Below are 11,674 nucleotides of genomic sequence, written 5' to 3' on the forward strand. Positions count from 1 at the left end.
CATCTGTGTTCAGAAACGTTAAAGCTCTGGTGTAAAAGTGTTCTTATCAGCAGTTAGTTAATCCCATGATAAATTCGAGCAGTGAACTTAACAGTTTAGAAACAGAGTCAAAAGAAGCAATGTACAATTTTTATTTCAACACATTTCTCTAATTGCTAATTGGACCTTCCTGGACCATGAAGATAATTAGGTTATTTTTTCCTCTCATTTTGTGATATCTCCACTTTTGCATACACTGTGCCTGGGAGTACACAATGTTCCAGCTGAGGAAAAAAACACTGAAGGATGGTAATTAGAGAAAATAGCAATGCAGAGTTGTGACCCACATCACGAACATTAACATGTACTCAGTGAAGAGATCCCACTAGAAACAACCAATTAATGACTGCATGAGAAGTGCCTTAAGTTATTCTGCTCCTTGAAAAGGTGCAAGCTACTGAGCAGGGTAAAGTGCTTTCTGGCAAACTGAAAATGGAATTTGCAGACAGGTCCCCACCCAAACCTCACAGCAAGTTTGACATTTACAATTTTAATACATTTGTACACTGAGAGCATAGAGAGGAGAAAAGCCACTCCAGGTATAGACAGCATGTCTGGTTTAGAAATCGAAGCAGCTCTTATCCCTTCTTTCCTTAAAGTGAAGAAAAAGCATTTTGTTATATGAGTGTTTGAGATAATGATATCTATTTAAGATACCTGTATGTATTTTAAGATGCCTGTATATATTTTTAAAGACACAGAACTGTTGCTTGGCGATTTGAGTATTGGACCTTTGCTTGGGAGACTGTTTATTCCTGACTCTCCTTTGGCTTATGAGTTCATTTATCACCTTTTGCATCTTTCTGTAAACTTATTCCCCAAAACTAAAATAAGGATGGTATAGTTTCACCTATGTAGTAGTTCCTCAACTCCAGAAAGGTCAGCTTCAGCTCTTTTGTACCTGCGCACATAAACCTCAAAACTTTGTTCAACCTATGAAGCTCAGTGGCATCCTGAAGAGTAACTAGGACTCCAGTTCCATGCAGAAACCTCTACAGATTTTGTTCATATGAAAGACAGGCAGCAATAAACAGTTAGGGTTTTTTTCTTCTTCTTCTTCTTCAGTATTAGCCAGCTAAAATGCTCGCAGACAGGATTACCTCTCCTCCAGCCCAAGACTGGTGGAGGCAGTGAACGGAGGTGTACTCAGAGTACAATTTCACACCAGAAGGATTTATCTTCAGCAGAAATCTTACAGAGTAATTTTGCATTAAAAATATAATCAGGACGACTCCTCAGCTATTTACTGTGGAGAGAGAAGATGTCAGTGTTGGGATGGTAGCTGCTATTTGCACTTTACTCAGTAACTGCAGTGTTACATGGAGGAAAAGAAAGTTTTGAGTTTGAGAGTTTTAAGTAAATATGCGTAGAAGAGCCAGCAAGTAAAAACTGATTTAAGACTAAGATGTAATCCTATCAATTCTCCGTCTCTGTAAACACCTCCATAGTTCTAGCGAATCTTTAAAAATTACTTGAGAAGCTTGGGAACCATGGCATCCTGTCAGTCCTTAAAGATGTAAGTTCACACTTCCATTGAACTGTGGAAAACAATCCACTGGCATTTTACCTCTTTGCAAAGCTCTCAGTTACAGACCACACAAAACACAGATGCTGGGTCATTCTTTTACACGTGGCTTTTAGAGCTGACTAATAAAAATGACAGTCAGCATAAGGTTCTGACAAAACTACCCCCCATCAGTGGCAGGCTGAAGCTCAATGGGAATGCTTGTGAAGGAAAGGACTACCCAACAGTCAGTGCTGTAACGTAGCATCAAGATGATATACACATAATTTCATATTCTAAAACTTCCAACCTTTAAGGAGGTTTCATGAAAAATTCCTTAAAGTATTTTATCTATCCATTAGGGTAGAAGAGGCTAGATGTATACCGACTACAAGAGAAAATGGACTGTAAAATAAATATGCTATATCTTTTTTTAAAGCAGGTAATAGCTTTCATAGCTCTAACAAAGAAAATACATTGTAGAAGCAACACTATATAGGGTAAAAAAGAAAAAAAGCATGTAATATGATAGTTATCCTGAGTCACACATTTATGATGCCACATGACACTGAAATACTAACTGGGAGACAAATGTGGTAATTTAATATGACTCAGAAGAAATGTCTTGATAATTAACAAATAACCTATTTTTTACAGTCTATCAGGAACAGAAATGTCAAATTTATTTCACCTTTTTTTCTAAGTACCTTGCTATAACATCTATAATCCCTTCAACCTGAATTGATCTGTATCTGCAGAGATAAAAGAAAAAAAAAAAAAAAGAAGAAGAAAGGAAGAAGAATATGCAAACACAGTAAAGATTTCATTCAGCTTTCCCTGAAGGCTTCCAAGCAGTTTCAATTATAGTTGTATCAAACTTAACACTCTAATTGTCCATATATGCATGTTATTTTATATAGTTATACTCCGTGAAATTACTGGTAGAAAAGAAGGACCAAAGTGAAAAGTTCCTAGCAAGCCATGACTGAAGGCAAGCTTTACATCAATCATACATCAATTACAATTCCATCCTTGTAGCTATTACTGATATGAGATGTTCATGTGTCTAAATAGAACCCTCATATTGGTGCAGTTTTCCAAGTTGTACAGGCACTCCAGGGTACCAGCAGGTAAAAGGGAGGATGCAGAAGTTGTAGGATTTCTAACTGTGCTTAAATACTCCTAGTGGATTTTTTTAAAATCTACTAAATGCATCCTTTCATTTTTAGGTACTTTAAGAACTGCATATGGCTCCAGCTTCAGCTGATCTTCAGTTCAAGCCAAATCCATACACTTTTTCTAGTGTTTGGTTTTAGACGTTCAGAGATGTTGCTTAACTAACAGCAAAGTGTATTCAGTATTTACACCCAGAAAACAAGGTAAATAATTTCCAAAACCTATTGGAAGATACTTGCCGGATGACAGGGGAAGAGTTTAATTGTATAGTGATAGGCCCTGTAGAAAATCCATAGGCTGATAGAAAGAGCAAGCCTAATTAGCAACAATAGGTGAGACTGATAGAACGAGCAAGCCTAATTAGCAGGAATTAATTATGACATAGGTCTATGCAACTACTAGAACAATATATGCACAGTTAACTATTTTATGTTTACATAGGTTATCACATACTGTACAGACTTGGTGTGTACTTCGTTAATGTTTGAATTAAAATTTAAAACATTTGGTATTCATAAATCAAAGCAATTAATTTAGAAACGTGAAATATTCCGCACCATTGGTTTGCAGTGTGCTCAACTCTTCAGTGACAGATACCTCAAAATACTGAAAGACAGATGTTTTGAAAACATCACAGAAAATATTTGACAATGAGATAAGTATGTTTTAGTCAAGACTATAATACACTATGCTCACAGTATCAAAATAGAGAGAAAAAAAGGTCTTTTTTTCATGTCAAATTATGATTCAGTTCTTGTCAACATATTAGCAATTTGTCCAGAGAAGCATATTGATATTTGTATTTTGTGGAACAAAAATGCACTATATTTAGCAGCTTCAATGCTTTAAATTAAATATTGACAGGAAAAGATGGAGAAAAATTATTTGTTATTCCATCTGCCACTCAAAATGTCAAGTCTGAGAAATGCCATTTTCCAGTCTTTCCTGATCTGTGAGCATCCTCGGATATCGTTTATTTTTGCTTTGTGATGACATTAAGAAAGAACAGTCAAAACCATAAAGGTCAAGTTGTTCCTTCTGGTTTGTCAAGCTGTTTAATCATCTTCTACTGGACTTGGATTTTGGGAGAGATGACAGCCATTTTTAGAGAACCAAAAACCAGTTCTGAGAAAACTGTAAAAGCTTGAAAAGCTTTTGGAGAAAAAAAGTTATTGATTGTAGGACAACAAAGAAAGCCATCTTTAAAAACTGTTAAGGATTTATATAATGCTACATTTGTCATCATATCTTACTAGCAATTAGCAAGGATAGGTATGGCAATAAGGACCAATTAGGCACATTAACAAAATGGCTGGATTCAATTTAAACAAAGTGTCTATAAATTTGTCCTGCTTTGAGAAATGGCCCTTTTACACCACCACAGGAACACAACTTTGCATTACTTAGTTAATGGTGATTTGGAATCCCAGGTTAAAATTATGGTCCCATAATAGTGACTGTGCATGATCCATTCAATGATTATAACAGGATTATAGTCCATACATGGTGGGATAATACTATACAGAATATATGTAGTTGGCACTTGGATTTATTAAAGGATCATGCCTCACCTTTATTTTTGTATGAACAAAACTCACGGAGCCCTTTACAGGCAGGAACTGCAAAGGAAACTATTTTACATCTACTTTCAAACAAGATAATTTCAAAGAACATTGCTGAAAACCTACCCACCTGTGTGATATCTATATAAAGCCTAACAGACGTGCTTAGCCCAAGAAGAATCTTCTCTTGAGGTTTGGTCATTATTAGTTTGGAGTAAGAAAACTCTGTCTTTCACTGGTTGACTGATTTTTTTTTTTAACCAAATTTTACTTATTGGAAACTGCTTACAACTTAGAGCTGTTAAGACAGATGCCACTGAGTGGGAAAAGTTAGCTAAAACTGTCCCACAAGTTCAGGACATGTATTTATTACATAACTCTGTAAGTTCTCCATATTATTGTATTTTGGGGGTAAACACACATATATCTGCAAAACAGCATTAGAGGAGCCAGTTATTGCTAGCAGCAAACATGTTTAATGACAAAAGAGTATGACTTCTGTAGGTTCAGCCCTACATACTCATTTGCAGATGTTAATGAAGTGGAAAATTAAAAAAGACAACAGTATGTGGGACTTGCTAATTCAAACCATTCAAGTAACTTATTTTACTTTTCTAGATCTAAGTTTTTCTCAGCCAGAGATCACCATGTTCCTGATTTAAATCACAGAAAGTGTGAAAGTGTAAATTATCAACGTTTGTTTTCACTTGGGGTTGTTTGGTGCATCTGTGAAGATATGCAAGTTAATTATTTTTATTCTATTAGAACAATATCGCTAATGAGATGTGAGCAGAAGGGAGAAGGGGCATGCAGCTGAAGTTACTGTCAGATTCTCTGCTGGTAGTGCTATTTCACCTGTCCTTGAGACTAAAATAACCAAGTAGATCCATATAAGTTAAGAAGTCAAGTTACAGTTTTTCTCAGACCACTTCACATAATACATAACGTGTTCACCATAAAGTCCAAAACTACATATCAAAAAGAGCAACAGATTTGTGTTGACAAAGCACTTGCAACAACAGAAATTAGACATTTTTAAAAAAGCATATTTCTATCTTAGTACTACAATCACTTAATTTATAGCATTGGGAGCTTGGCTGAGCAGTGGTTAGCTCAGTACAGAGAGAGGTAAGCATTCTGTCACCATTAGCCCAGTGGCTTGGTAAAAAGATGTGTTTTCTTTCTTCAGATAGGTCTTTTTTTTTTTTTTTTTTTTTTTTCTTCATTTTCTGGGCAGTGGCAGAAACAGCTATCACCATTCACAGAAGCATGCAACACTGGAAGAGTTCTGCGTGCCACAAGTACCATACATACCCCTGTGCTACAGTTTCTGAATTCCAGTGCTAAGACCAATTCAACAGTAAAGTCAAGGACACATCTTTTACTAACTCTCATGGGCTCAGCTGCTCCATGGATTGCTTTTCAAGATTCACAGTTGTATCTGACTCCTTGTACTAGGCTCATCTTCGTTGGTGACTGGCACAAGACAAAGGCAGATTCTGTTCTTTTTACTTTGCATGTGTGCTCTCAAATGTGTACATAGGTCTTTGTGTTTGAATGCTGCTTTACAGTTTCTTTTGGTTTAGACACTGGGTCATGTGTGTCCCTCCAGAACTGCAGAGACTAAAATGGATTAAAAATATTACACTCACACTTTAGATACATTTTTCTTTTTCAATTAAAACCCTGCAAGTTAAAGAAAGAAAAGGTGCATGTGACATTTTCCATTGTTATCTAGTCTTTCCAAGTCCTATGGATATGGCATGACTTTAATGACACAGTTACTATTTTTTGCCTTCCAAGCAATCATGATCTCAATGGAAGTGACAGTAAGAGATGCTCCCACTGAAACTGTGTCTCAGAAGACAAAGCTTTAATAGAAGAAATTCAATACACCTTTGACACAAAGAAAACACTATTAACAGTAACTAAAATGTATTCATAAAAGCAGTTTCTTTTCAAAAGAAAAATCCTTGGTATTTACAATTTTAAAGAAAGAAAAAATACCTGTGATGCTTTACATTGCCATTGTGTTCTCCCTCCCTGAAGCTCTGCAGATGCAATGTGACTAATGGCACAGCTATTTTTCCCTCTTCAAAGAAATGTTGATCTCAGCGGAAGTGACACTAAGAGATGCTCCCACTGAAATCATATCTCTGGGGAGAGGGATTTCCATGGAATTTTTTCAATTTACCTATGACACCGTGAAAACTGACACAGTTTCAAATGCAAAATCTTCAGTATCTGAGACTTCAAACTAAGGACAGCAAACACCACCACTGGAACGCAGCCCTAACACATTTTGCAAAACAGGAGGAACAAACAGGCCTGTTATCATTAAGCCCATATTACATTTTGAAGAGAAAACTAATAAGGTTTCCCAGATTCCACATAGCAGAACAAACATTTTGCATTCCATTCCTACTCTTTTTACCTAAATTTTGTGGCAGAAAAGATCTTTGTAAAATGCCTCTAATAAAAAGACAATGTTTCTACTATAATTACAAAAAGCATGATTTAGTGATGGACTTTGCACTCCTGGGTCAATAGATGGACTTGGTGACCTCAAAGGTCTTTTCCAACCTAAATGATCCTATGAGTATACAATTATTTCCCCTGTCAAATCTCAAAGTTCTGCCACAATGTCTTAACAGTAAATTATATTCCTGAAAAAAAACAAACAAACCCAAACTGAGACAACTGTCAAAAAGCTGTTTTCTCCCTTAATATATCTAAAAATATGTGGAATCATTTGATGAAAATTAAACAACACTTTGGACCACTCCAAACCAAACTGGCAATGGGAAAAAGCTCAAAAAATTTAAATCTGAAATTTTAAAACTCAAAAACTTAAATGCAACCAAAAGACACATATTAAGTTGGAACTATTAGGCAAACTTACATGGCTATCATCACCTTCCATCCTCATTTTATGACATGTGGCTTTACTGAAAACTTAGCATTTCACTTTTGAAAAAAAATAATAATTAAAAATCTTCCTTTGGCACTAGCCTTCTGTCAGATCTGCCAGGTTTTGTTATGCAATCTACCCTTAGCAATTCCATGTTTTCTATGGCAGTATGGTTTACAGGAACAAGCAATGTAACAGAAATTAAATGCTGCATGTTAAGACAATTTATTTTTAAAAAATTATTAATAAAATCAATCTTACCACAATAAGAATAACGAAACAAAACAAATAAAAGTGGAGAACTTATAAATACTGTCATTGCTGACATGCAAAATATGACTCAGAAAATAAAATCTTAATCTCCTCAAATAAATGGCAGCTTTTTGCCTTTTATGTGATTGGTATTTCAGGCAAAGAGCAATAAATGTATATTTTCTTGAGTGTTTGAGAATGACAGCAGTAACAAAGGTTCTCAGTGACATCTCTTCTGGGTAGTTACCATGCAAACAAAGAGAGCAAGAAAACAAATGACTAACAAGGCTGTAGGTATTGTTACCAGCCTGCTCTGTCTTGTATTAACTGAAGAGGATTAGAGTTCTCACATGCTCTAATCTACAATCATTAATTCACACTATTTGTTTTCAGTTAAACATTTTTTTAAAAAAAAAAAAAGAGAAAGAGAAAGAACATCACAGGTGCCAGTCAAGAAAAAAAAATAAAATGCCTTTATTTTATCCCTTCTACGTGCACTTAGATGCAGATCTGAGAGGAACAGACGTGATGCTACATAAGGACTCTATGATCCTCTGAACTCTAAGGCCAGGAAGACAGTAGGGTACTGATGGATATTGGGGTTCAATTGTTCTTCCCTCAGCCTGACTGCCCAGAGTGCCAGCAATTCCTATTAACAGGGTCTATTCGCTACACTAACCCTTGCCCTGTCACATTCCATCCCACTTTCTGAGACATTGATTGATTTTTCCATGTGTAAAATTCTTCAGGATTACATTTTCAAAGAGGCCTCAGACTGATTGCTAACATTTCACCAGCAGCTTTTATGTCTAAAACTGTACACGCAAAATTCTTCCCGTATTTGTACAGATTGAAAGAGCTCGCATCAACTAAGCAGTAAAGGAGCTCCCTGAACTGTGTGCTCCAACAGCATCAATTGTTTGAAGTTCACAGCAGAGCTTTGTCAAGGTCTTTGGTGTTGAACACTGAGTGGGAATTCATTGTCCTCTAGAATTTCATGCAACAGTTTGATAGTAAAAACTGTAAAAATACTCCGTACAGAGTGCTGAAAAGGTAGATTGTCAGCAGCACTGGAACTAAGATGAGTTCATTTTTGCATATTTTTTTTTCTCACCTTCCAGTCCTCTACCAACCTTTCTGTTTATTTTCTTTAAAATATTTTCACAGTTACTGCAATGCACTTGTACATTGTCTTTGTGTACTGTCTAATAATTGATTATGTGAATCAAAACCAAAAGAGTCCTTTGAGGGATCTAATTATTGAATATGCTTTTGGTAATAACTGTCAATGTTTTAGCCTTGTTTTTATTTTATGTTAAAGAATACATCTGTAGACAACATAAATCTAAATTTGCATAATAAAATATATCTATGGGTTTGGGGGGGGGGGGAAGATAAAAAACACGTACAAATTTTTGTTGTATTACTCTGGAGAAATATAATTTTAAAGCACAGGTAACATAATACAACCAGTGAGCAATACCAGCTCTACTGATCAGACACAAATATCAGGATGCCTTTTTGGATTCAAGTCAGAAAGTGACAAAACAATCTTTTGTGCTTCAAGTGTCAGCTAAGTTGTACCTCACAAATGCTGGGCTCCCTTCCAAGCCTCCACAGGTGGCAAAACTGAACTGCAAGCAAGATATTGTCCTGTGGTAAGGCTTCTTTTTCAGTCTGCACCCAAATATTTCTTGATTTTAACTAGCTCAATGATTTAAGCTATTTTACACCATAATTTTTAACTAGTTATTTTTAAAAGACATCATTTTCATCATAAAATATGCTACTTTACAAGCCAGACTAAGAAAGAGAATTCATTTTTAATGAATACTTTTGGACTAAGATGGAGTGTGGCTTCTCAAGAGACAGTGTTGCCCCAAGGCAAAAATCAGTCCCCCTTTGCCCTAGCCAAGCCAAACCAGTTAATGTTAACTAGCTGTTGAACCTAAGTAGGTACATGCACCTTCTTGCATTCAGAAATATATTTGTCTTTAGATTTTGTCATCCAACCTCTAATTAAAACAGAAACTTCATTTGCCCTCCCAACAGAAAAAAGCACAGTGGAGAAAGCAGGTTCCTGTAAACAGCCGTCTTTCAGGAGTACGGGTTGGAGCTGACTTATGTCTCTCCTGTGCCGACAGCCCAGCCTCCAGCTGGAGGCTGCTGGAGCTATCGGGTCCCTTTCCCTTGCCAGGCCCAGAGTTGGTGGGGGAAGGGTTTGATCCTAAACAAGACTGTGAAAAACAGCTGCATCCAGTTGTCTTTAAAACGCTAGGTACCTTCGGCTACACCTTCATGATAGCACATGATGAAATGAACAGCACGGAAAACTACATATAAATTCATAGAAAAAGAGAAGAAGAGTTCAATTTGCTTATTTAATTATTTCAGCAACTACTGGTTCCATGTTTAATTCAGAACTACATCGTAAGTTATACAGATGGGTACACGCTCCTGAGAGGTGGCATTCCCTGAACAAGATGTAAGTTGGAGTAGTTGTGTTTCTTGTTATATATACAGTATTACTTAGTTCCACTCCACATCAGTGGTAGGTAGATCTTATAGTATGTACCAGCACTGTGTGTTTGAACATAGAAGCGTTTGCAGAATAGGCTCTCAGTTTGTGGTGGGATCTAGATGCATTTTTTTGGTAACATCAACAAAGACAACATCCAGGAGTAATATTCTACTGTATTAAATCCACAGAAAGCCTAAAAAATCACATACAAGCAGTACTGCGTCAGCTTTACTTCAGAACAGAATGCCAAATAGGAGTGAAGCAGACGGACACAACATGTCAAATGCTTGTGACAAAAATGTAACAGAAAATGACACTAAGGCCTGGTAGAAATAAAAGTATTTGGCTTCTCTCTTCTGACTTCTATACAAACTGCTTGCATCATCTACAAGATTGTCCTTATAAAATTTCCAGCTACTTCTGCTACCAGCATAAATGCACAGTGTGAAGCTTATCCACATAAATAGGCTCCTTCAGAGTTTACCAGTTGTGCATTTTAATGTGTTTCTGTCTTTCTAATCAGCTTGGTTGATCTCTGTTTTTTTTAACATCTCACATGTATATATAGACATTATACTGCTGGTGGTTTATTGAAATTATGAAATTTCTTCACCCTGCCGGACTAGCTGATGAATTTTCTACTGATAATTTAACTGTGGTACGTAAGTTTCATCCATCATTTCCTTGTTTATCTCTGGAAGAGAAAGCAATAATCAGAGGGTCTTTGAAAAAAGGTTTGTGGCCTGACCTAGGCCTTCAATGAAAACTAATAATGAATTGATAACAACACGGTTTTGCTTAGGAGTATGAGCCCTGTCATAATGCGGGCTGGAAAGAAAGTTCCATTAAATAGCTTGCCAATGGTGCAATATTGGTTGAGGTGATTGTTTCTCCTGCAGGAGTGATAAATCAATAGCACGTGCCCAGATTCATGAAGTTAATTTATATTTTCTTTCAAGAAAGATTATTCAAAGGATTTTTGTTATTGTTGTTTTCATACATTATTTAATCATTTGATTTATATTAATTCTTATTACCAAACAATGATGAATTACCAATTTGTGTCCTCTGTATTACAGCCTGTACAGTTACATAATGAAAAGGTAAAACTAGAAAGAAACAAATTGTTGATTCCATCCTTCACAGAGACTAATAACTAGATCCAAATACATGTTATTTTACCTGATTGCAAAAATAAGCTGTACTTTTAAAAATGTCCTCTGACATCTTTCATGATTAGTTTTCAAAAAGGCATATTGGACTTCTATTTTACATACATATAAATGTTCACCTCTTGTTGGCAATGAAAAATGTTTTCAAAATAATACAAAATTAATCTTCAATGGTAATTTCATATATCACATGAAAATGCATGCATAGAACAATAATTTCTGGGATATCAGAGTCTCATTTTGAATGCAAGGAAAGACACTGAAGCCAGCTCTGTCTCCCTGAAGCATGAGACTGATCCTTCAGAACCTCAGCCCTGAACAGGGCAACTAACAAGAATACAAATACTTTTCCAACTCTACCTATACAACAACAACAACAAAAGTAAAACTTTCAGCTTGAAAAGCCTCAAACAAAGCAACGGTCACAATAACCTTGTGCAATCTTTTGCACGGTAATTCACTGAAAGGTCTATAAAACAGTTACTCATGAAAGAGAAAGAACAAACAGTAAATTAAACTAAGGTACTGTTTTGGGAC

The sequence above is a fragment of the Falco punctatus genome, assembly GCF_963210335.1.
Source record: "Falco punctatus genome assembly, chromosome: 13".
Taxonomy (NCBI): Eukaryota; Metazoa; Chordata; class Aves; order Falconiformes; family Falconidae; genus Falco; species Falco punctatus.